Genomic DNA, 25,678 nt, shown 5'->3' on the forward strand with positions numbered 1-25,678 from the left:
TTCCTAGGCACCCCGGCTCAAATTAAGGTGCCCCTTTTGTCCCTGACTCACTCTCCTGCTCAGTTCTGTGGTGGCTCCCGGGGCTTCCTTGACCCGTAATAGATCTTCCCTCCAACAGCCTCTCTTGCAAGTCCTGTATTGTTGGTTTGTTGCCCCTGCCCCCCTTTCCACTGCCCTCCATAGTCTGTTGTGCTTCCACGGCCCTTCCTGCCTGCTCAGTGTGGTTAAATTGTTGCCTTTGCACCCTCCTACCTGCCTTCAATTTTCAGAGTCCGTGCCCCTGGCCTCTGCCTCTCAACAGTATCCTAATGAACAACTAGATTGCTAACATTCTATATTTATTACAAAAGTGTGGAACGCCTGACATCATCTTAATGTAATCAAAACTGTAATACCTAGAGCATTCCTTTAGAAATTACATATATGAGAGGGTCTTATTGGCTTCAAAATTATGGTTAGTGCTCTAAAAGACTAAAATAAGGACATATTTTCTGAGTTTTCAAATAGCGACAAAGCACTTTTAAATTATTTGTTATCTTTATGTTTTTTTATCTAGTTGACAACTTGATTAAATGTTGCACTTAGGGGAGAGGATGTGGTGTTACTTCCAGAACTGCAGACTTTGCAACTGGGGAACCAGGTTGAAGTTTCTGCTTCAGCTCGACATTCTGTGATTCTGGTCAAATCACTTAGTCTCCCCATGTCTACAACCAAAATGAATTTGTTCTTGTGTGATGTAACCAATGCTCATGTAAAGCACTCCAATACCTGACAAGTCTGCACTATATAACACTGCAAAAACACAAAATAATAAGTGTTTTGCACACTTCTGTCATTGGGCTATATTTGGGCTATATCTGGGTGATTTTGGGCTACATTTGGGCTCTTTCGTCTCCGGTGGCCATCTTGGGAGATTTATTTGTTATGAAGTTTCCTAATTTCCTCATGTACTGCAGTCTCCTCAGTCGGAAATGCTTTCAGTTTTTTACTTTGATTCCATCATGAAGGTATTCAGATATGTCACACATTTGCCATAAATTCTGAATGTTAGCACTCTAGTTGCTCATTAGATCACTGTAGTAAAACTACTGTTCACCATGGAAGTCTGCTCCTGGTATTAAAAGTGCATGTTTCAGTCTGCATGTCAGAATTTTTTAATGAAATAGAAGAGGATTTGAGAAGTCACTCAAAATGTGCCCTCATTTTCTTTCTTCAGCATTAATCATAATTTCTATGGCAAAATGAACCCCCTCATTGTGTTCCTTTTTAAATTAAATGTTTTAAGTGTTACCAGTTTATTCCAATCAAGATGGCTTCAGGTGTGCCATACTTTTGTCATAATGAAGACAGTAAGTGCTCTAGTTGTTTTTAAGAACATTCTTGGACATTCTGTCATTGGGCTATACTTGGGCTACATCTGGGTGATATTTGGGCTACATTTGGGCTCTTTTGTCTCTGGTGGCCATCTTGGGAGACTTATTTGTTATGAAGTTTCCTAATTTCCTCATTTACTGCAGTCTCCTCAGTAGGAAATACTTTCAGTTTTTTACTTTGATTCCATCAAGAAGGCATTCAAATGTGTCACACATTTGCCATAAAATCAGAATGTTAGCACTCTTTTTGCTCATTAGATCACTGTAGTAAAGCTACTGCTCACCAGGGAAAACTGCTGCTGGTATTGAAAGTGCATGTTTCAGTCTGCATGTCAGAATTTTTTAATGAAATAGAAGAGGATTTGAGAAGTCACTCAAAATGTGCCCTCATTTTTCTTTCTGCAGCACTAATCATACTTTTTATGGAAAAATGAACCCCCTCATTTTGTTCCTTTTTAAATTAAATGTTTTAAGAGTTACCACTTTAATCCAAGCAAGATGGCTTCAGGTGTGCCATACATTTATCATAAGTAGGACGGTTAGCGCTCTAGTAGTTCTTTGGAACACTCTGGAAAGCTGCAGTAGAACACAAAGGAATCAACTGACAGTCTCTGCCCTTGTTGGCTGTACATGTTTTACTGAGAATGTCAGACTTCATTCTCACATGACTGAGAAAGATAATGTGAATTTACAGAAAATAAGCTCTCAGTTTAGCTTATAGATCACCTTCCAAACCTCTGTGGTAAAAGCATGAGAAAATATTTTTCTCTCAATCATGATATCCCAGCAGAAGGCTTTTTCACATGGTGAAATCACCTTAGAACATACCACAATTCCTAAAATGAGTATGGTACCATCAACAAATGATTTATAATGTAACTAAAGTCTTAAAACCTTCTATTAACTGCAATGCTTTTTAATGAGGTGCTATCATGTATATTGGTCCCAAGATGGCTGCCAACACTTCTTGGATGAAGTGCTGACAGCCAATCAGATCTCAGGATGAGATGTGTGGTTAGGCTCCGCCCAGATATATCTATCTTTTTAACTCTAATTTTCTCAGGAACTACTGAACAGATTTACACCAGACCTACAAAAGGCACTTCCTTGACCTGAGGACTACCTCTCTGCCAAATTTCAAGTAACTCTGTTCAGCCGTTCGGGCTGTAGCTGTGTCTAAAGGTCCTATGGAAAAATGCATGGGAAAAACGCGTTTTGGGACCCCCCTTTTTTCTCAGCCCCCGCTTGACGAATCCCCCCGAGACTTTCAGGGTAGGAGCGGAGCGTAGCGCCCCACCTATTTTGAAAATTTCGCGAGGATTCATCGACCGGCGCCAAAGTTATTCCAAATAGAATGTTGCAGATTTCCTATGGAAACAGGGTCCTAACTATAACTATCTACTGGCGACCGCCAGTAGATAATAATGTATGTTTGTAAATATATACACATACATATATATATAAATGCAAATGCATATATATGCATATATATATATACACACACACACACACACACACACACACACATATATATATATATATATATATATATATATATATATATATATATATATATATATATATATATATATATATATATTATCTACTGGCGGTCGCCAGTAGATAGTTATAGTTAGGACCGTGTTTCCATAGGAAATCCGCAACATTCTATTTGGAATAACTTTGGCGCCGATTGATGAATCCTCGCGAAAGTTTCAAAATAGGTGGGGCGCTCCGCTCCGCTCCTACCCTGAAAGTCTCGGGGGGATTCGCCAAGCGGGGGCTGAGAAAAAAGGGGGGTCCCAAAACACGTTTTCCCCATGCATTTTTCCATAGGGACCTTTAGTCCAAGGTACAGCCCGAACGACTGAACAGAATTACTTGAAATTTGGCATAGAGGTAGTCCTCAAGTCAGGGATGTGCCTTTTGGATATCTAGAGTCAATCTGTTCAGTAGTTCCTGAGAAAATTGCAGTTAAAAGTACATATATATCTATAGGCGCGCACCGTGCGCGTACGGCAAGCATACCGTACGCGCACACTGCCGTGCGCGAGCGCAATTCTGATTGGTTGTTAGATGTCAGTAAACATTCGAATCGGTCGAAATCAGGAAGTGTCGGCCGCCATTTTGTCTCTCGCAGTCTGAGGCAGTGAAAAACAAAGGTGGAGAACATGAAAAGGGGGCAGGATGGACAGTTCCTGACCCCCTAGCCTTTGTCAGGGGGTCACTGAAGGACCCCCCAGGGCGAAAAAAACTATTTTTTATTTTTTCGAAAAACCGCGAGGTGCGCGCACCGTACGCGCACGGCACGCACAACGCATTGTGGGCGTTCGGTGCGCACCAAACGCACACAGCGCGCGCACGGTGTGCAAAGCGCACTGTGCGTGCACGGAGCGCGCACGGTGAAAAACCTGAAAAAAAAAAATATTAATAAATACATAACTTAGCATTTAAAAAACCGTACAAATTCACTTAAAAAAACATAGGTTTCACACACGTTATAGTTAGGAATTAGCATTTAAAAAACCTTGCAAATTCACTTAAAAAACCATAGGTTTCACACATGTTATAGTTAGCTGGACATTTCCCTCGTAAAAAACCAATGAAATTCCCCCGTTATAGTTAGTGCAGGCAACTATAACTCACGCGACCGCAATTCTCTGCTGATGATGTCAGATATTACATCACTGTATTTAGACACCTATTTACCCATGTCTTCTTCCATTAATCTTTAGCTATACATATATTACAAATATTTATTTTTCAGAAAGACACATATGTCATCAGTGATGTAATATCTGTCAAAATGGACTTAGGAGCCCCACCAGCGTTTTAAATAATAAATTAGTCTAATTTCCAAAGCCAGGTTTTCAATGTGGAGTACTTCGCCATCACAATTTTGCAGTAAATTTGTACTATATGTATTGTGTATAATTACCTGCAGATCTTTTATACAAACCCCCCCAAAAAAACCGCACATTTTATTATTTTCACAAACACATATCTGGAGTTTAGCTACTGCCCATTTGGTTGGACGGAGAGGTGAAAGTATGAATAGATGAAACAGTGCAAGGATGAATGACTGACTTATAAACTAAATGAAAATAGATGGATGGATAGAAAGGGGAAAAGATGGATGGTGAAAGGATGGATGGGTGAAAGGATGGATGGATGGGTGAAGGGATGGATGGATGGGTGAAGGGTTGGATGGATGGAAAGGTGAAAGAATGGATGGGTGAAAGGATGAATGGGTGAAAGGATGGATGGAAAGGTGAAAGAAATGGAGGGGTGAAAGGATGGATGGGTGAAAGCATGAAAGGAAGGGAGGGAGGGTGAAAATGTGAAGGGGACTACTCTAGGAATGCTGCACTTACTTGGGGGCATATTAACAAGGAACAGGGAAAATTAACGCTAAGGGCGCTTAGCGTTAATTTTTTTAACGCCCGCTATCGCTTGATAATATTGCCTGGTTATCGCGTTATTAACAACGCTAACCGCCTAGGTGATAAAAAATCCAGCGATAGCGGCATTTGGGAGTTTATCGCTGGTAATGCAGCGATAAAACTACAAGATTAGGGATATCCTTGTTGATAGCCTATTGGTGGACTTAGCCATGTAATCCACATCCCATTGGATTACATGGCTAAGTCTGAAAATTAGCAGACGTAAAAAAGCAGCGTTAACCGTGGTTAGCGCGGCTTTTTTTGTCTATAACAGGGTTAGCGGGAAGCTTGATAAAAGGAGAAATGTCGCTAAGCGACATTTCTCCTATTATTTTGCTCTGGAACACCCACTTTGCATTTCATTAGAGATGCAAAGGGAAGCTTAGTGAGAAATGGTGCTAACATGCGATTTTGCATGTTAGCACCCTGTTGTTGATAGGGCGATATTTTTATCTCCGCTTCTTTGGCTTTTAAAGCCAAAAAAGCGGAGATAAAGCCCTTGTTAATATGCCCCTTGGTTTGATCATCTGGTGTCACCAGACGTTAGGTAAAAGTGGAGTGCATTTTAATTTTCTGGCTACTCCCTTGCTTCCGAACACCGATGTCTGCGAGCAGACACTGAATGTTCTACTACCAAGGGGTAAAGTTCAGAGATTTTGAAAAATTCAAATAATTTCTGACCTTCAAATTCTGACATTTGATTTGCACCAAAAATGATTATTTTCTTATTTACTTTACCAATGAATTAACTGAGGGTTTAAGTCAATTATTTACATTGTTTTAAAGTTATTTATTGTAGGGTTTTTTTTAAACAAATATCTCAAAACATCACGTTGATCACACAGAAAGCTTACATGTGACAGCTATTAGCTAAGGTACTTATTCCTGTTCAGTGTGTTTCTTTAAGACAAGGTCATCTTTGTGTTTCCAGTTTGTAACCACTTAGCAGTCTTTGCCTGGCATCTTAAAAAAATATAAGTGCTGGGTGCCAAAGTTTTTGTTAGGAGCTCGCCAATAGCATTGCCTAGTGCTGGTGTTGGCAAATACCAAGACTGCCACGTCTTGACTCCACTTTCTTCCTGTCTCTATCTCACTCTTGTGGGTTCTTTTTTTACAAATGCTTTCTTTCTTACTTAATATTTTCCACTCTTTCTCTTTCTCCTCCTTTTCTGTATTTCTGTTGCTTAATATGGGCCCATGTATGAAGATGAACAGTATGTCCCAATCCACAATCATTAGTGCCAGCACCCACCAGTAGGAACCACCAGCAGAAATCCAGCACTGTTTATGTCATACCATAAAGGTAAAAACGCAATAAGATAATCCGAAGAAATGCCATAAAAAGAAGGACATGGGATACTTTGGGGTCATGTACAAAAGAATTTAAACAATGGAGGTCAAATAAATTAGACCAGAGCGCAATGAGAGAGAAAAAACACATGCACATAAGAGCAAACAGTCAAAGTCAAAGAAGGACCCATAGAAAGCATGTCTTTTATACATACATGGTTTAAGAAGAACAGGATAGAACCAAGTGCTGCAAAACAACAATGGCAGTGCAGTGGGCAAGTGCATCAAACGTGCTGGTGTGAGGATAAAAATATAAAGAAAGCGGAAAATAGAACTAATGAAAGTCAATATTTTAATATCAAGAGATCACAAAGATTTGACAATGAATTCCGAAGGGCCCCCTTTATAACAGGTGATAGGGTGAGAGTCCAATAGGTAATTATCGCCGATGTTTCAACCCCAGAGTCATCAAACGAACATTTAGTAAAGGTAATGGAGGCCAGAATAATGGCCACATTAAAAAAAAAAAGCATTTGCAATGCAATAGGACTCGCGTTACTGAAGGTTTGAGCTAATGGCGTTGCATTATTGTTTGCAACTCCAATAGGTCAAACTTTTAGTATTGCGAGACCTAGTGCATTGCAAATGCTTGTTATTATATTGGTCATGCCAGTCTTATGAAGGACGCTGTTGCACGTATCCTCTCCCTACGCCCTCTTCCCTGTGATTTTGTTTAAGTGCAGGAATGAGGTGGGGGGAGTGGACCATTGTAGTACCTGCCCCTCCACATAACACCTACTCTGCAGTACAAGCAGTCGCGGCCGGCATGATGGGGGAAGGGGAGGGGTCGCACAGGTTCGCGGGGGGGGATATGGGTCGAGCAGGTTCGCAGGGGGGGGGAGCGGGGCAGGTTTACGTACAATTAAAAAAAAATTACTGTCCCACGTTTTACTGCTGCTCCTGGCCGGGTCTCCTTTTTCCACCGGCATCCTCCTTGAGGACTGCCAGGCCAGGGCAGAGCAAGTTGGGCAACGAGGCCAGGCGGTGTTCGAGTGCTCCGAGCCTCCGACTCTGTCTCACTTGCTCAGCAATGGCACGCACGCACTGTGGGGAGGGGGAGCATCGTCCCGGAGCAGAGAGAGCGGGGCTATTTGGTCAATAAAAATGCATCCTGCCTGCTTGTACTTTACTGGCTGTCCAGTCCCGGGTTAGAGGACTAGCAATTCCTTCCTATTCGAAGTGAGGCAAATGAGCGAATGGCAGCGTTCCTCGTGTTTAGGTCTCCCTAAGTCAGCGCGCATGACCTGCTCGGAGAGACTTTAGTAAGGGCTTTAAAAAAATGCTACCACCGGCTACAGCAGTGCATGTGCGCGGGCGCGCGCTTCAGCAGAGGCGCCATATGGCGTGATTACTGCTATGCGTGCACCACTCGCGCACATGCACTGCAAGCTGTGGCTGGCGGTAGCATTTTTAGCTTGCTAATCACGGCACCGGTGCTTTACTTTTAACATTAAAAGTAAAGCGCCGGTGCCACGATTATAGCAAAAGTAAAGAAATAGAAACAAACATCTATTTCTTTACTTTTGCTATAATCGCGGCACCCACGCTTTACTTTTAATGTTAAATGTAAAGCGCCGGTGCCGCGATTATAGCAAAGGTAGAAAATAGAAACAAACATCTATTTCTTTACTTTTGCTATAATCGCGGCACCCGTGCTTTACTTTTAATGTTAAAAGTAAAGCACCGGTGCCACGATTAGAAAGAAAACAAGCATTGACATAGCCAATAGGTCTCGCCTTTGGGACCTTATAAGTGTTTAGCCATGCAACAGTTGCATAATTAAATACTTAGAAGGTCCCAAAAGCGAGACCTATTGGCTATGCCAATGCTTGTGATAGTTTTATATTGTTCTAAAGTTATTGAATGGTGACACAATATTATTACATGAAACAAATACAATTTTCGGACAGGCCCCCGTTCACCCTCGCGCACTCGTGCTCTTGCGTGTTTTCTCCCCCTCCTGTCGTGACAGTCTCAAAAAAATAACTGTAATTGTCAAAAACTTCAACGGGTGACACACACTATACAAACTACAGATAAAAAATACGTTTATTGGTAAATTATAAAGAAATGGCACTTGAAGCGCCACTTTTCTTCCATCGCCTCCTCTGGGGTAGTAAGCGCTATATATATGCAAATACAATCACAATCTCCTCACACATTACCCCACTCCAGTTAAGAGCAGGCTCCACCCACGAACACAAGCTCTGGCACTACTGGGCCCCAAGCCCCTCCCCCACCCGGGCTTGCCTCCGTTTCCTATCTTGCTGCTACGGTCCGTGCAGAGTTCTTGTAAAGATAAGGCGATCGCATGTTCTGATAAGGTTCAGATTGTAGATGAGTCAGCAGCCTAGATAACTACAAAATAACTGTTCCGAAGAGACCAAGAAAACGACTCCAGAGCTCCCATATCTAATTTAATACTGAGCGAAGTCATTAACCGGGAGAGGACATGCTTTCAAGTCAAGTTAAGGCTTTCGCAGCCCGGGGCTGGCCGGAAAATGTCACGTTGAGAATTACATTAAACCCTGAATAAAGCGAAGACGTGGTTATTGTTTGCGTTGCAGCAGGTGCTCAACCCGCTGAGCTAGCTTATTAGCTGATGTAAGGGAGGGCAGTAAAGGGCTGGCAGCTTCTATACACGTGCCCCGCTCTGACAGAGGCCTGGTTGTATGTTTCTGAAAGTGTGGCTGTTTCCTACGCTTCCGCATCACAACACGCTTCAGTGCGGCTAAAAGTTCACCACAACATGATTGTAGCGCTAGCGCCCCTCTGAAACTCACTACTACACAACCAACGCCTACCACACAGGCAACAAGCGCCTACTCTACCAGCCAAGCACAACAAACACACAGCCTCTATTGTCGCCTGAAAAGCGCTCAGGACGTCAACATTTGTATGAAGCGCTATTCCAATTCTATCTGGCATTGCCCCATAAGCACAATATGCACTAAATCAATCCCCTCTAGGTGCTGCAGTGAATATGAGGCACGCTTGTGAATAGTGCTTCATGGAAACCACTAGTGGGGTAAACCTGCCAATCAGAGGGCCTTACTCCTTGCACAGGGGGTGGAAGTGGACTTGCAAATCAGTGTCCACACAATCTGTGAACTCATTCGAAAGGCCTCCATCAAGTGATACAGACTGTCTATTCATTTACAATTTGGTTTTAATCGAAAAGCCTACAAAAAGAGTAAAGAGTTGTAAAAATAAAACAAGCAAGGCATTAGGGAAAGGGGAAGAAAACATGTTGTGAAACTTCAGGCCCTAGTCCCAGACATGTGGGTATCCAGGTTTACAGGTTACGATGTCCCTTTCACAGAAAACAACCTTTCCACAGATGGCAAAATAGGGCATTACCACCACAGATTGTTAGGACTTATACGAGGAAGAATAAGAAAAATAATTGTTTACGTACTAAAATAGACTAAAATAGACTGTGCAGATCAAAATGAGCCTGCAATAGTCAGAATACCCGGTTCACAGATATGAAAAATGGGATACAAAATAAACAAGCATTGGCATAGCCAATAGGTCTCGCCTTTGGGACCTTATAAGTGTTTAGCCATGCAACAGTTGATGTTGTTGTACCAATGATATTGTGCTGCATAACTAAATACTTATAAGGTCCCAAAGGTGAGACCTTTTGGCTATGCCAAAGCTTGTTTTTTTATGTTCTGTGTCGGTATCTTTTCCGCAGACCCGCATCTTTAGTATGATTTATGGCGATAAGGCTTTCATTGCGAAAGTTTACTTTCGGGAAGGCTCCTGATGAACGCAGGCCTCTTGGTTTCACACCGTGGGCCTGCAGAGCTCTGGCTGGACGGGCGGGCGGGGGGGTGAGGTAAAGCGAAAGCACACCGCCATGCACTCGTAGGGACAAAAAAATGCATGCGCATAGATGGCGTCGGGCTGTCCACATGCGCGTGCACTTTTCTGTCCCTACGTGTGCATGTTTAGCTTGGTGAATGGCAAGGGTAGCCATTTCTGTCCATCTGTACGCCCGTGCATTCAGCTTTGGCTGAATTGGTCGCAAAAGGCCCTCGCATGGCGATGTAGCACATGCGCTGCTTTCGCCAGGTGAGACCTAAAAATGAACTGGGAGCAAGGCCGGTCATAAATCGGATTGACTGGGACAGCGCCCTGCACAGAAAGAACATTTTGGTGTTTGTTCTTGGGGGGGTCATTACGGTGTGACCAAGGGTGGCTCCTCCTGAATGGCGGAGGAAAGTCGCCTTGCCTGCTGCTTGCGCATTTGGCAAACACTAATAAATAAAAGGGCATAATTATGCCATTTTATTTTGCCACCAGCTCGTGCTGTGTACTTCGCAAGCGTGAGGCAGGGCTGAATCCTGCTATTGTTCGATTACTGCTGACCCTTAAAGTGCGCATATCATGTTGGCCGGTTGGCTACCTACAGCCAGGCCAACATGTGCACTGTACAACCAGGAACCCCCGGGCTGTGAAACAGCAGAGGTATTGTTGGCACAGGCCCCCAGCCTCAAAATGAGCTGGGTTAGCCTCCTCCCACCAATCCTCAAGCTGCTCTCATGCTGAGAGCAGCTCCAGGATTGGGCAGGAATCATGTTCCACTGAGCAGGATAGGAAGTCCTTCCCTTTCCTGCTCGTGGACGTCACACCACCATCGCCGGGAGTGGCGAACCAGGCGGGAGCATCATTGTGGTGAGTTGGGCACATGGCGCCCTCCCCATATTTTTGTATTGCCAGCCGCCACTGGGTTTGATGGCAGGAGATGTAAGGAAGAGGGAGGAGGGCAGGAGATTGATGGGGTGCAAACAATTATGCTGAGGTACATTAAGGACTGATTGCAAAGTCTTTAACGGGACCGATTGAGATCAAGCGGGATGGACGAGCTGCTGTTTGCATGACATTAAGTCAGGCAGCTCCCTGCTGCACTCCTCAGAATATTTGGCACCCCGGGCCTGGGTCCAGCTCTCCCATGCCCAAGGCTGGCTCTGACTGGGGGCTTACATTATCTGGTGAAAAACACTGTAATTTTTAATAAGGCAGAGCAGACAGGGCTGTGCTACTCTGTTCTCCAAGCCGTTCTATCAGTACCAAGTGCAAGTAGTTAATTTCCAGCGCCATTGGTTTGTGCGACATGTAATGATACCTCTGCAATATATATGTTTATACTGACACTGAGCTAGTCATAGCACTTTTTTAACATGTTTTTTTACACGTTACACGGTGTGTAACATGTCTAAATAAACATTGACACAGCCAATAGATTTCGCAGAGGCGAAACCTATTGTCTTTGCCGATGCTTGTTTTCTAAGAGCTCAAAACGCTTACAGCTATAGGCAGGGCTTTAAGTGGGCCAGGTCTCACCAGGTCTGAGCACCGGCAGTTTTTTAAAGGAGGCCTCGAAATGGGTCCCTATCGGGCTCTGTTTTGCAACCTGGCACAGGTGGTGTTTTTTCTGGACTACAGTGACAGCAGACACATCGATGTGAGTGTGCTCACACTGCTCACTTCTCACTAGTCGGCATAACATCATGCCAGGGGAACCTTGTAGGGGAAGGGAAATCCTTTAAAGAGAGTCATTTTCTCTCTGGATTTTCCTTCTCTTTTTGAAACTCAGGAGCAGCAACATTGTTGTCGTGTCACCAGGGATTTAAGTGGAAGCTTTTTCAATAATATATACTAGTCATAGTTGCTGCTTAGTTAGCTTATGCAACTAACAACCATTGACAAAGTCAATAGTCCTGACTTGTTGTAGGTATGATGTTACTTGTTATATCATATATCTGGCTGCAATGACAGAAACAGCAAAATACAAGTCGGGCGGCACATTATGCTTATCACATATTTTTAGCCTATGTCTTTTTAAGCCACGCCCTTAATTGCATTGGCCACGCCTCCTTTGAGAGACCCCCCCACTGTATTTGCATCCCACTTAAAGCCCTGGCTATAGGAATAAAGGCAAAATAATTTGAAGTCTATTCTACAGGTTCTGGGGGCAGTCAGTGATTGTGGAAAAATGGCCACTTTGGCTTAGGTTCATCAGATAATAAAAACGAGCATTGGCATAGCCAATAGGTCTCGCCTTTGGGACATTGTAAGTTTTTGGCTATGCAGCACATTATTAGGGGTGCTACAACATCTACTGATGCTTCACATGCCACTAGTGAACGGGGGAGTGAGAGCCGCCAATCAAGCCAGGATGGGCTTGTACAGGCCACAAGAGAGTGAAGAAGCTGCAAGGGTTAGGTATTATACTATAGAAGGGTCTGTGGAACATGTAGTGCCCTTGTAATAGTAAGAGATATAATGGTGATGTGAGTGTGCCTGCCCACACGTTACAGGAAATGAAGAGACAGACAAACCCAGCATACAGCGCTAAAATGTGTGTATGTGTCCATTTTAGACACGAGGATGCATTTTGCACCCCAAAATAAGCACGAAAAACACAAGTACTGTGAATAACATATGCTCGTTTTGTGGTCATGCATGTTGTTTTTGGGTTCCCACTTAATTTTGCAGCAAATGTAGCAACAAAACCCTTCATATAAAAGAGTACTAGTTATCTAATACATGTTCAGTTCGCTGATAATGTGGGTTTGAGCAACTAACTCTACAAATTAATCAAGAGACCTGTAAGCATCTAATACCAAATATCCGCATATTAAAGTCTGTCAGACTTACTTTTAAACTGAAGTTAAAACAATCATGCCCCCTCCGACAGCACGTTCGAGCCTCAGCTTATGGAGGGAACAATAAGAGAGCGCAATCGTGGTGGTCCCGCTCCTTGCCAGTCACTAAGTAAAGTAACAGGACTCATCTTGGAATTAATCCAATATAGTAAGATACAAGTGTGAAGTGCAGAGAATTGGACATATAGGACAGCCTCCCATTCAAAAGATCACAACAATACAACCATAATAAGAATGTCCTCACCATTGTTATTCTTATGTTATTGAACTCGATGTTTCTCCTCATGTGGAGACAAACACTGACCTTACCAAGCCCATTGAGCGGCCACGCTCTACCCTGCCCTCCTTCTCCAATGAGCGGTCACACAGCCCGAGGGGGGGAACAAAGACAATAAGGACTCGCAAACAATCGCATGTGAAAAGTAGAAATGCGACCACATAAAGGGCGGTGTTGTCCAAGGTACAGCGTGCAGAATGAAGTGCCGTTCATAATGCACAATCAGTACACGTCTCTGTACAGGGCATAATAACTGACTTAGTTTAATAATTGGGTCTAAATACTATTGTCGAACACTTTAACATGCATCAGGCTAAGCTGAGCACATTGTTTCGACTACTTCCCCTTTTACAAGCGTTGCAAGACACTGTGATGAAGGCGCGCTCCTGCATCTCTGGCCTCCTCTTAATTTGCCTGTAAAATTAATTTAAATTTAGCATCTGGGGGATTGCGGGCTACCTGTAAATGTGAATCAATGAAATTTCATTTTCTGCTTTCGCGTTTCTGAATTAAAATGTGTGTTTTCGTTTATGTGAACAAGCCTCTGACGGACACAGGTGTGACTGTTCTCACGGGTGGATACAATCGCAGTTTGAAGTGCTGCTTCGGAGACAGCGCCTAGAGTGAGCAGCTTCGTGGCGCAGGCCGGGCGGCAGATACGGGGAGGACAGGAGAGTCTCAGAAGTCTCCTGTTTGGCAGGCCTGGCCCCGACGGCACCGGAATCCACAGGGTTAAAAGGTGAACTTGCAGTAAACCTGCCCCATCCACCGCCATGCATTAAACATTCAAGGACATCTGAGTGGGAAGCTGTCTCGGAGCGGTGCTGTCTCAACCAGACCCGGTCTCGGCCACTCTCCGTTTCATCGATGCCCTGCCAGGAACCCCATTAACACCTTCACTCCTTACCAGGCACAACAACTCTTGGTTGATGCTCGGGGGTTAATGCACCGGCTACTGCCAGTACCTGCGTGTAACCCCCATCTCCTTAATAAAGGGTGGGCGGGTGGGTTAATGCACATACTGCAGGGCTCTCGGTCTAACGGGAGCTCGCAGGTTCCGATCCATGTGGAGACAAACACTGACCTTACCAAGCCCATCGAGCGGCCACGCTCTACCCTTCCCTCCTCCAATGAGCGGTCGCACAGGCCGAGGGAGGGAACAAAGACAATAAGGACTCGCAAACAATCGCATGTGAAAAGTAGAAATGCGACCACATAAAGGGCGGTGTTGTCCTCAACAAAAACAAGCAATAAACAGTGCGGGTTGCAGGGCAGAGAGCAGAAACTAGTGCTTCGGACGTTGCCGATCAGGACAGGAAGGAACGGTCTGGGTAGACTTCAGATGAGAGCAGGTGCACACTTTCATGAGGGGGTGCGAGAGTTAAAAAAAAAGCGTTGTTTACAGAAAACAGTGCCCGGCTGCGCGGTCGCGGCCACAAAGTGAACGCGACGCAAAGCCTTTGAAATACGATACGGAACAGATGGCCCACAGCGCGCCCCTGCTCGTAACCGCTTGCTTAGGCCGAGGGCGGATACATGCAAACGCCTTTGACAAATTGCGTGATGTCTTTTTTAGAAAGACACACACAAAGACCAATGAAAAAAAAAAACACACGCGTGAGTGGGTGGAAAGCCCAGAGCTTTTTCATAGAGCAGCGCATGCGCGCTGCACTAGGCTCGACCTAATGACAGTGCCATCGAAGTAAGTAGTCGAAACTGGCATGTTTCCCCTCAACTGCAAAACATTCCTCGTCTTCTTTCTTCAAATGTATACCATCATATTTTAACAAATTACTTTCTTCGTGCCTTTTTTACAAGCAAATCTGAAGGAACAGAAAGCGAAAGCATGTGCGTTTCCGTGCAGGGTTGTTTCAGGAAGTCGTAGTAGAACGCATACATTCCTTGGTGTCATGACACAGGCGCCCAGACTGCCGGGTAGGAAGAGAGCGGGTAATGGAGAACAGAAGAGTGGTGCTTCTGAGAATAAACTAGGCTTGGGCGAAGCACTACGCTACGCTCGCGTAGTTTGCGAAGTTCGCGCTACTTCGCACTACGCGAACTGCACGTAGCACAGTGCGAACACGCGTAGCGTAGTGTTGCGTAGTGCTGCGGTCATTTTTTGCTTGCTCGCGATCCTCAACGTCAAGTTGGCGACCGCGAGCAAGCAAAATGACATCCCGGCGAGACTTTTTCCTTGTTCGCGATCGCGAGCATGGAAAATAAACCTCCCGGCGAGATTCCCAACGCGAGGAGGTCAGGTTTCTCATTGCGAGGGGTCGCGTATGCTCGCGACTGCTCGCGATGAGAAACTACCAGTTCGCGTTGAGAAAGCTGCCGCTCGAGTAAAAATCTACTCGAGCAGCAGAAAACTACAGCTCGCACTGTGCAAGATGCCATTTTCAATGATTGCACAGTGCCGGTTGCTTGTCCGCACTGTGCAATCATTGAAAACAACATCTTGCACATTGCGAACATGTTACTACGAAGTGCTACGCGTAGCTCGCGTAGTGCGAACTTCACTTTGCGTAGCTTCGCGAAGTGCTACTTCGCGAACTACGCCCACCCTTAGAATAAACGAGAAGCTGACAGAAGCCGATCTCCGAGCCTTCCACTTCCATGCTGCGTCTCAGATCCCCAGGAGGCCACTGGATGATGCCGAAACAAGAGAGGATCTCGCCAACCTGCTAGCAGCTACGTTCGCGGACAAATGCGGAACCTAAGTCATCGCGATCCTAAGGAAAATACCGCGAAACGACATGGTATCCCAAGACACACATCTCCTCGCTTTCAGCGGACAGTGACTGAAGCTGAGCGCAATTGTTTTTCAGAGTGCGTTCGTGTCGTATGAACACAGAAGAAGCTGCTAGAGGGCGCTATGTAGCGTGATAAAAGTATATAGAAACGCCGACGCTAGAACTCCTCCCCCTCCGTAGGCTTTGTGCTCCTCCGCGCTGCCTCGTCACAGAGAGCCCGGGCACGCACAGCCGCACCCGAGTACTTCACAGGTCCTTAAAATACCATTTACTTGGTTCTGAGGCTTTGTTGTTTTATTCACCCCTTCTTAAAGTCCCTGCAGCTCCGCTCTGCCTATTGCTTAAAGAATTAGCCCCCCCCCCCCTCCGAAATGTGGCTCTAGTTGCGCCTCTACTTCTACACCAGTTGGAGGATATGACAAAACACGCTAGAAACGTGTGAATCTAAACAAAAAGTGTTCACTTGTTACACAAAATGAAGGCCAAACACGAAGTTTTAAAATGTCCTTGTTTTTTAATATTAGTAGCTTCTTAACGTCATACTGTTACTACTTGCTTGCATTTGACTCAATTCTTATATATTCAAGAGTGCGTGCACATACACACAGAGTAAGCATTCCACACTAGGGTGACCAACTGGCATTGGTGCAAATTCAGGATGGTGCGTGTAAAAATTCAGGACAAAGGGTCAAAATTCAGGACACAAATTCAGGACAGGAGGTCAAAATTCAGGACAAAACTTCAGGACAATAGGTAAGTTTTACAGACACATCAGAGGAGGTCGCGCAATAGTATACAAGTAAGCCCAGCCATATCCAAACATATTCAACCATTTGCAAACCTATCCATCCTGTATCCTTCCATCTATCATTTCACTCATCCATCCCTTCATCCATTCTTTCACTCATCAATCCATTATCCATCCATCCACCCTTTCACCCTATCCATCGGTACACTCATCCATCCACTCTTCTACCCATCCATCCAGCCATTTACCCTTTCACCCATCATTTCACTTACTCATCCATCCACCCAGTCACTCATCCTTCCACCCATCCACCCTTTCAGTCATCCATCCTCCCTTTCTCTATCGACCCTTTCACTTAGCCATCCTTCCATCCATCCATCCATCCATCCATCCATCCACCCACCCATCCATCTACTCATCCACTCATGAATCCATCCATTGACCCTATCACTCATTCATCCTTTCTCATCCATCCTTTCACTCCTTCACTCATCTATTCATCCTTTTGTCCATCTACCCTCCCTTTCACTCACTCATCCATCCTTACACCCACCTTTTCACTCATCCGTCCATCCATTCACCCTTGCACTTATCAATTCATCAATCCGTCAATCATTTCACTCATCCATCCACCCACTCACTCATCATCCACCTTTTCACTCATCCATGCTTTCACTCATCCATCCACCCTTTTACCCATCCAGCTACCCTTCCACCCATACATTCAGTTATTTACCTTTTCTCTCATCCATCCCGCCACTCACTCATCAATCCATACTCTCTCATTATCCATCTATTCAATCTTTCATTCGTCCATTCACCCTTTCACTAATTCATCCAGCCATCCCTTCACTTACCCACTCGCCCAACTTTTCGTATTAATTTTGAGCTGAGCCTTTTTGAGAAGAGGCCCATCAAGAACTTCACCCTTGCCGAAGGAGCCATTCCAGGACTGGGACAGAAGCCACCCAGGGCGGAGACGGGATTCACCACTGGGGGGGACAGGAGCCAACACTGCGGGGGGGTAAGAGCCATCACAGGAGGGGGAACAGGATCTACCAGGGTGGGCATGCAGTATTCTAGTATCATCTTGGTCTCTTCCAGGGTGGGGTAGGGATCCTCACCCCCTCCTGGACAGGACAACGAAAAGACAGGCTCTCTTTCCAAAATGTTAGTTTTGCCATCCCCCACTGTGATGTACAGTACTTAAAGGAGATACTCCAAGAGAACTGATTTAACTGATTGTCCTCCATACTTTGTTAATCAGTGTGGGTGCGATTGCGCCATTTCTTTTTTATTTATTTATTACATTATAGACTGCATGTTTGAAGAACCGAGGTTTGCTTACAATTTAGTGACAGTAATTAAGTTCTGTGAAGAGAACCAGGTGGTGCCTCGGTGTAATCAGGGCCGGTTTTAGGATGTTTGGGGCCCTGGGCAGAAAGGAAATGTATGAGGCCCCTCTAAATTGCAGAGACATGACGCATTCAGGGCTGTTTGCATCTGAATAGATGCCCCTGATCCTGAAGCTGCAGCCCCTCCCTCTCAGTCACTTTCAAGCACCTCTTAACAGCTCATCAAGGGCTGAAGGTGTGAGGGTTGCCATCCCGCTGTGCCTCTCCAGTGCTTCTGGGATCTGAGCTTTGGTACTGCATTGGAGTCAAGAAGGGAGGTGGGTGGAAGCTGTGCCTGCTTTAGGGTGTTGCGACCGGTGCCTGGTTAAAATTACGGACAAATGGCGTCCGTTAAAGAATACTTCACGGACAACGGACAGACGGCCGAAATTACGGACTGTCCGTGAAATTTACGGACGGTTGGTCACCCTATTCCACACATTTCTTCTAAAATACCTTCTGAGTGTGTCCCGATTAGCTTCCTCTCCAGGGGTGTCTCCTTCGTAATGGCGGAGGAGCGTCACCTCTCTGCCCGTGCCATCAGACGATAAATAAAATTATAATAACATGATATTATTTCGTTTATGCTATCTGAGCCCCGCAATACAATAATTATAGGGCGGGGCTGGGCGTGGTAGGGAGGAGGAGTAGTGTGCACTCATAAGCACGTGTGTGTGTTTGGCCTGCTGTCCTAAGCTGGCCAAACACACATGCACACTTATGTTTTTCCAACCTGGCTGTGTTACACAATTGGCAATTTACGGGCAAACAAGGCCGCTCTCATGTCTGGATTGGGTGTGGAGCCTGTGCCCTGAGGGCCCATACCCTTCCGGCCGACGAGAGCAGCGAGGCAGGCGGGAGCGGAGCAGCAGGTAAAGCTTTATTTTTTTTGTAATATTTTATTTCTCCCCCCCCCCCCCTCCCCAACCCACCGCCCTCTCCACCCGCAGCCGCCCTACCACTTTAGGTTGGCGGCGGCCACCTCTGTTCCTCTCTGATTTCGCTTTCTCTCTCACACAGAAACATACACACAAGCAGGCAGACAAATACTCACACAGCCGGTTCACATGGGATTATTCCTGAGTTACTGAACAACGACAGTGTGAATGTGATTGACAGAGCAGGGCCTGAATGGGCCCTGCTGTGTCAGACACAGCAGGACGATGAAATTCCCACCACGTGGACACCCCTTGTATAATGCAAATGAGCCGCAGATGAATGGTTCAGTAGTGACTCAGCTAAGGGCTACAGAGGCGCTTTGAAAGTCAGTCTGCTGCACAGATAGGCTCCACTCTGACAGCCTCGAGCTCAGCAGCACTAGCATAAATGGGCTTACCGTTCTTGAGAACCGGAGCTCTCCTTAGCACTGCAGAAGTGTCGGTACTCGGTTCTGTAAAAATTAGAAGTGCCGATACTCAGTACCTGTGAGTACCAGCCCATTAAAAGCCCGACCTAAGCCCCCCGAAAGCAGCAGCAGGAGCATGCTTTTCTTGACCCCTCCCCTGCCAGGTCATCGTCCTGAGGCTATAGTGGGCTGGAGAGGGGGTGAGTAAGAGAAGCAACTTCGCTCTGTGGCAGGTGTTGTGACCTCGTCCCACTGTCTTTTAGGCCTGGGTGGGTTAAGGGTGTGGGGGGAGGGCAGGGTTGCATAGCCTAGCTGTCAGACTCCTTGCCCAGGGGAAAAAAACTTGGATGCTGCTACGGTCCAACTTGCCGACGTCGGAATTGGGCTCGAGTACCAGCAACAGCGCAACATACTGTGATTCTGGACAACTCACTTAATCTCCCTACCTAAAATAATGAAAATGAATTTAATTTTGTGTAATGTAACTAACTGGTGCTCATGTAAATTGTTCCAATGCCTTTGGGCAGAGTTCACAATAAATACAATTACAAAAAAAAAATAATAATAATCAGATTGTACAAAGGCTGGAACATGATAATTAAAGATGACTCTTAATATAAAAACGTCCCTTTTCCTTTTTCATTTCATTTCATTGTGTCTTTATTTCGATTAAAATAATCATAAAAGACAGTACATACAATGTCATGTTAAAAATACTTAGAAGAAAAACAGTACTGTATATAACAATTAGATCAGTGAAACTGGTAACAATAATTAGTATAAAATATTGATCATATAAAATGGCTCAGTTGCCAGAGACCACATTACAAACCACAAAATTACAACGATGCTATATAAAACCAAATAATCATCACTACTATAAATTAAATAACAGTGTCTCACTGAAGTGACACAGCAGCTATATAGTTATGAATAGGCTTGGGTTGCTCTTAGTTTTTTACAGTGAATAATCTAGGCCCAACTCAAAAATTTGGCCATAGCTACAACTATAGGGGCCTCAGTGGATGACCGCAGAATCCTTAACGCCTCCATGGCAGATCTAGTGCCCAGGTTCATGCAGATGGGTTTCAGCCATTTGCTCCTGGGAAGCTTGTAAGCCGGGCACGCCAACAAAAAGTGGGATATAGATTCCGTCGGAGCTGGACATGCAGAACAATGCTCTGACCCATGGAAGCGCCATTTGCATGTAAAGGCGTTAATTGGGAGGGAGCCAACCCTGAAATGGTGATATAATTTCCTATTAACTGGTCTAAGGATGGTATCCCAATATGTTTCGAGCACGAAGTCCTGTTTTTGCATCAGGAAGTCCCTGGATAAAGTGGGCCTAGTATTGGAAGAAAAGTAGTTGCCCTTAACCATGTCCCAGTACGCAGCCTTAAACTCCCCTTTAGACGGAAATGGATTTTTTTCGGAGTGCTCCCATAAATCCCCATCCCGCACAAGGTGTTTTTTACATTCTGTAGCCTTTTGATATTCCCCATACAGCTAACCCCCCTGAAATCTATAAGGGATTTAGCGTATTGGGAGAGCTCAGGGGTGACCCAGAGTTGTCTCCAAAACGCTATCGGGCTAAATCCTCTATGCGAAGACAACCCAGATCCATAAAAAGTGGCAATGGGGGCGAGGATTGTGGAAGGCTCGTGATGGCTCTAGCAAATTTATTCTGAGCTTGTGCCAAGGAGGAGATGTTCTCAAAGCCCCATAACTCCTCTCCATATAAGATTGAGGAAATAACCTTGGTGTTATAAATCTTGAGAACCGGGGCCATGGGCTTAGTGAACGAGAGCTTGTGTTCTTTTACCAGATCTCCTGCCAACTGTGCATGTTTCATGGCTAAAAGGTCAATCTGGGGCTTCCAGTTAAGTTTCTTGCCCAAGGTAATCCCCAGGTATGCAAACGCAGTAGTCTTTTCCAATATAACATTGTTCATAAACACACTACTTTTAATGGTCTTGTGATTATGAAAGACCATGAACTTTGTCTTATCCACATTTACCACCAGCCCATGGTCACGACTAATTACCTCGAACCTAGACAGTGCAGCCTGCAAGCCCTTCTGTGTCCTGGATAGGATCACGGTGTCGTCGGCGAACATGAGCAATGGTATCCTCAGCCCCGCCAAACTAGGGGCATCTGTATGGCATGTGGAGTAGTAGTGACCCACCCTGTCTATAAACAAGGAAAACAAGGTGAGCGCCAGGACGCATCCTTGGTGCACCCCATTAAGGACTGAAAATCTAGCTGTAACCTCACCCTTTGTGCCCCACCGCACCTGCGCATAATTTGAAGTGTGCAGTTTAATTATCAAGGCTAGTAGCTCCTGGGGAATCCCAGCATCCAAAAGTACGCTCCACAATTTGGTACGTGGAACCAGATCAAAAGCCGACTTAAGGTCAATAAAGGCTGCATAAAGCAAACCTCCTCCCATGATAACTACTTTCCAGTAGATCATAACAAACCTAAAAACCTGGTCGATGGTGCTAGTAAAAGGACGAAAGCCAGCTGTTGGAGCCGGCCTCGTGGCGTGGTCCTGTTCCCCCTCGCTAAACCGCACGAGGTCCCATGCACCTCGGGGCTCCTCCATTTTGGATTATACGTCACTCCACGTGACCACCTACGTGACCCCGCTCCACCCGGCCTCTGTCCCAGCGAGGCCCGACATCGAGGCGCCAACCCCTGGCCCGGGGGATACCACGTGAACCCTTCCCACTCCCGGCGGAGGGCAGTATCGATGGGACTCCCAACCGTCCTTCCACACCTAGGTGCGATCGCCCCACAGCTCTCTGGGGCCTGGCGCCTCTCCTGCTGGGCGTCTGGCCGCTCCCTACTCGGCCTCTCCGCCCCCTCCTGGCGCAAGGGTCCGGACATCAAAGGGCTCCAGTCCTATATCTGGGGCGACCCGACAACAGGACAGGAGTTGTATCCTGGAGTCAAGAGCCCAGCTGATTGGATCGCGGCTGACCCTACGGAAGAAGACTCATCCTGAACCCACACTCTGAGCCCTGCTGACGACGTCGCGGCTCCACCGTGCTTAAAGACCTTCACGAACCTTTGGGGCCCTGCTGACGCTGTCGCGGCCCGACCTTGTTGAACCTTACCATCAGAGCCCAGCTGACCTCGTCGCGGCTCGACCGAAGCGGACCTACCACCGGAGCCCTGCTGACTGTGTCGCGGCTCGACCCAAGCGGAACTACCACCCGAGCCCTGCAGACGCCGTCGCGGCTCCCCACGTCCGAGCCGTTCTGAGACCAGCACTCAAGGTCTGGCGCAGAGCCCTCCCGTACCTGGTTGGTACTAAGACTGTCCCGCTACCCTACCCCTCTAAAAGACATTGAGACTCTTACTGGATCCCTCGATCCCACTGTAAATATTGAACGTACTACTGCTGATAAAGAACCAAGTCAAGCAACTGATATTGAGTCCTGTGTGGTGGTATTACTGGGCCTAGTACGATCATAGGAGAAAGACCTCCCCGAGGGGGCTTCTCAGCGGCGCACGGCTATAACCTTGCGGTAGGAAGGTGCCCTGGAATAGTCTCCCCGACTCCCCGGTGGTCCTCCCTCCAACATTTGGTGGCCAGCGACGGGATCCGAGCCAGACGCAATCGTACAGGCAAGTAATGCACCCACTACCTAACCAGACGGAAAAAGAAAAGGGAACCATGGACGGCCAAGATGTAGGAGAGTAGGGTCTGCTTTCTATGTTCACCCCCACTTTTTGCTTTTGCTTTACTGGTTTTCGACTTAGATGTGGCTGTGGGCCTGCTAATCAGACCCACAGCCCTGCTGTTCTCGCTCTAAATTAATACTATGTACTTTAGGTGCATAACCCATTTGGATAGGATCACCTCCTGTACAGTGTACCCTAGGTACCCAGGGCATAGGTGTACCCTAGGCCTACCAGGGGCTGCAGCATGTATTATGCCACCCCTGGCCTGGCCTTCCATTTTGACACAACTGGCTGATCACTCAGCTGGGGCAAGGTCGTGTAATCACCCCTTGCTTAGGTGTAGTATTCCTATACCTAACTTACATATAGACACATGTGTACCTATCAGTCACTCCTATGGCAGGCCTTGACAATCCTGGAGGCAGAGTGCTTGGTAACATGTGAGATGGTGCTCTAGCATGAGCTGAGCCTGTCTGCAGCTTTCGGAACCTTGTCCTTATAGCTGTTCTATGATATAGCCTACCATATACTCTTAAAGTGCCTTATAATCTTAGACGGTTATGGTAACTATGGTTTGGCTTTATCAAAACATGTCGTGTAAGGTGTCTAACACTCGGGAATAATACCCCCATGCCATTTCTGGACATGAGAATATTATTCCCCCCTTCTAGAGGGAAAGACATGTTAAAATCATACTTCAACTGTTAGCCTCTGACCAAAGCCTCAGCATCACAAAATGGATGCTGCTGCCACGACACAAGTCTGACCTCCTGCTGCTGGGAGTGATCCCAGCCAGGGAGGCCTGGACAATAGGTTTCCTGCTTGGAGAGGTGCTAGCACCTCCCCAGACAGCCTTTAGTGTATTGGGGCAGGGTGGGCTGAAAGGAATGAGACATGCCTGGGGCACACAAGGTGTTCCTTGCATAGTCCAGTTCAAACCGGCGTTGGGGCACTCCAGCCCCAGCTCTGGCGCGAAACTGGACAAAGGGAAGTGGGTGTAACCACCCCCTCCCAGGTCCCACCCATAAGGCGTGACCTAGCAGGTATCCCAGCCCCCCAGATTAGTATAAGAGTGGGAGTTGGGCCTCAAGACTTTAGATTATCCTGAACCTGCAAACTTGAACAGAAACTCTGGACCTTCGACATTCGACGAAAGAAGAAGACTGAAGAATCTCCCTTGTAGCCAAGGAGTGGCTACCCTGTGCAAACAGGCACCATCAAGAGACTACCCTTTGCTTTGCGACCGTTCTACGAGGAACCGACTGCAGAGCCCGACCAGAGCCTTGACTTCCAGACTTCTCCGACCCTCATCCACATCTGCAGCAGAGCTGAGATCCGTGGAGGCGACGAGCGACGTGGGACCGGCTACCTGGGAAAAGTGGCTAGTAACTTACAGCGCAGCTTCTGAGGTACCCTCGAAGTTGTGCACCGGGGATTGAGAAGCCCCAACCCCAAGCACCAACTGCACCGAAGATCAGCCCCCCACACTCCACGAGTCCTGCGTGGGGCCCTTCAGCATTTTCCTGCTTGCCGCGTCTGTCCGGTTGCTTGCCCGCTGGCTAGTGGCCTCGGTGACGACGCTCCCTGAAATCTTCTGCGCTGGTTTGGCTCCTCCAGACTGGCTCCCGCTTCTCTGCAAAGAAGAAGCCCCCCAGACCTTCCTGGTCTGCACCAGAAGCAAGTCCTTTGTTCTTCGTGGGTTCCGCTTGCCAAGGCTTGGTGAGTCCTAGTCCAACTTCGACGCCGCCGACAGCAAGAGCCTTCGTGGGACAGCTCGCCTCCTGGTCCTGGTCGTCCTCGACGCTTCCTGGTCCTCCTGGCTGCAGCGACAAGCTTCACCTTCACCTGCAACTCTTCACGACATCGCCTGGTTCCTTCCTGGTTCCACGTGGTCACTGGCTAGTGACCTTGACTCTGTCCCTTCTGCTTGCAGGTTTCTTCTCTTCTTGATCCCAGCCTTGGGATCCACCGGACACTCTTCACTGACTGCCTGTCAGCATCTTTCTTCAGGCATCCATAGGAGTCGACGACGAAAACGACGCATCTTCACCCCTATGCACCCGCAGCCTGTGGGCTAGGTAACTTGGGTACTCCGGTGCTCATCAGGATAGTGACTATCCTAGTGTCTAGTTTTCAAGTCTCAACTTCCTAGCTACTCCGGAAGTGTCCTAAATCTATCTATTTCTAAACTGTAACATTGCTATTGACTTTTACGCATTACGCGTGAGTGTTTCCACTCTGCACACGAATCCCGTGGGCCTCCCACTTCCTAACTAACGCTAGTGTAGTGTAGCCCCAGCGATTCCCTAGGCCTAGGCCTATTCTATTTCCGTGACAGTGGTTCTTATACCACTTACTTAGTATATGGTTTGCGTGGCCCCTAGGGCCTAACTGTATTACTTACCTGTGTGACTTACTGTATGCATTAATAAGACTGTGTTGTACTTACCTCTAATCTCATAAAGAGTGCTGAGGGTTTGCTTAGAATAAATACACTTTATTTTATATATATATCTGTTGTGGTGTCCTTTCATTTGGTATTCAAGGGATTATATATGGTATCACAGCTGGCTTCACATGCCATTCAGAGTTTAGCCTAAGACTGCTCTTGTCCATGCTACCACTAGG

Source organism: Triturus cristatus, chromosome 4_1, assembly GCF_964204655.1.
Source record: "Triturus cristatus chromosome 4_1, aTriCri1.1, whole genome shotgun sequence".
Classification (NCBI taxonomy): domain Eukaryota; kingdom Metazoa; phylum Chordata; class Amphibia; order Caudata; family Salamandridae; genus Triturus; species Triturus cristatus.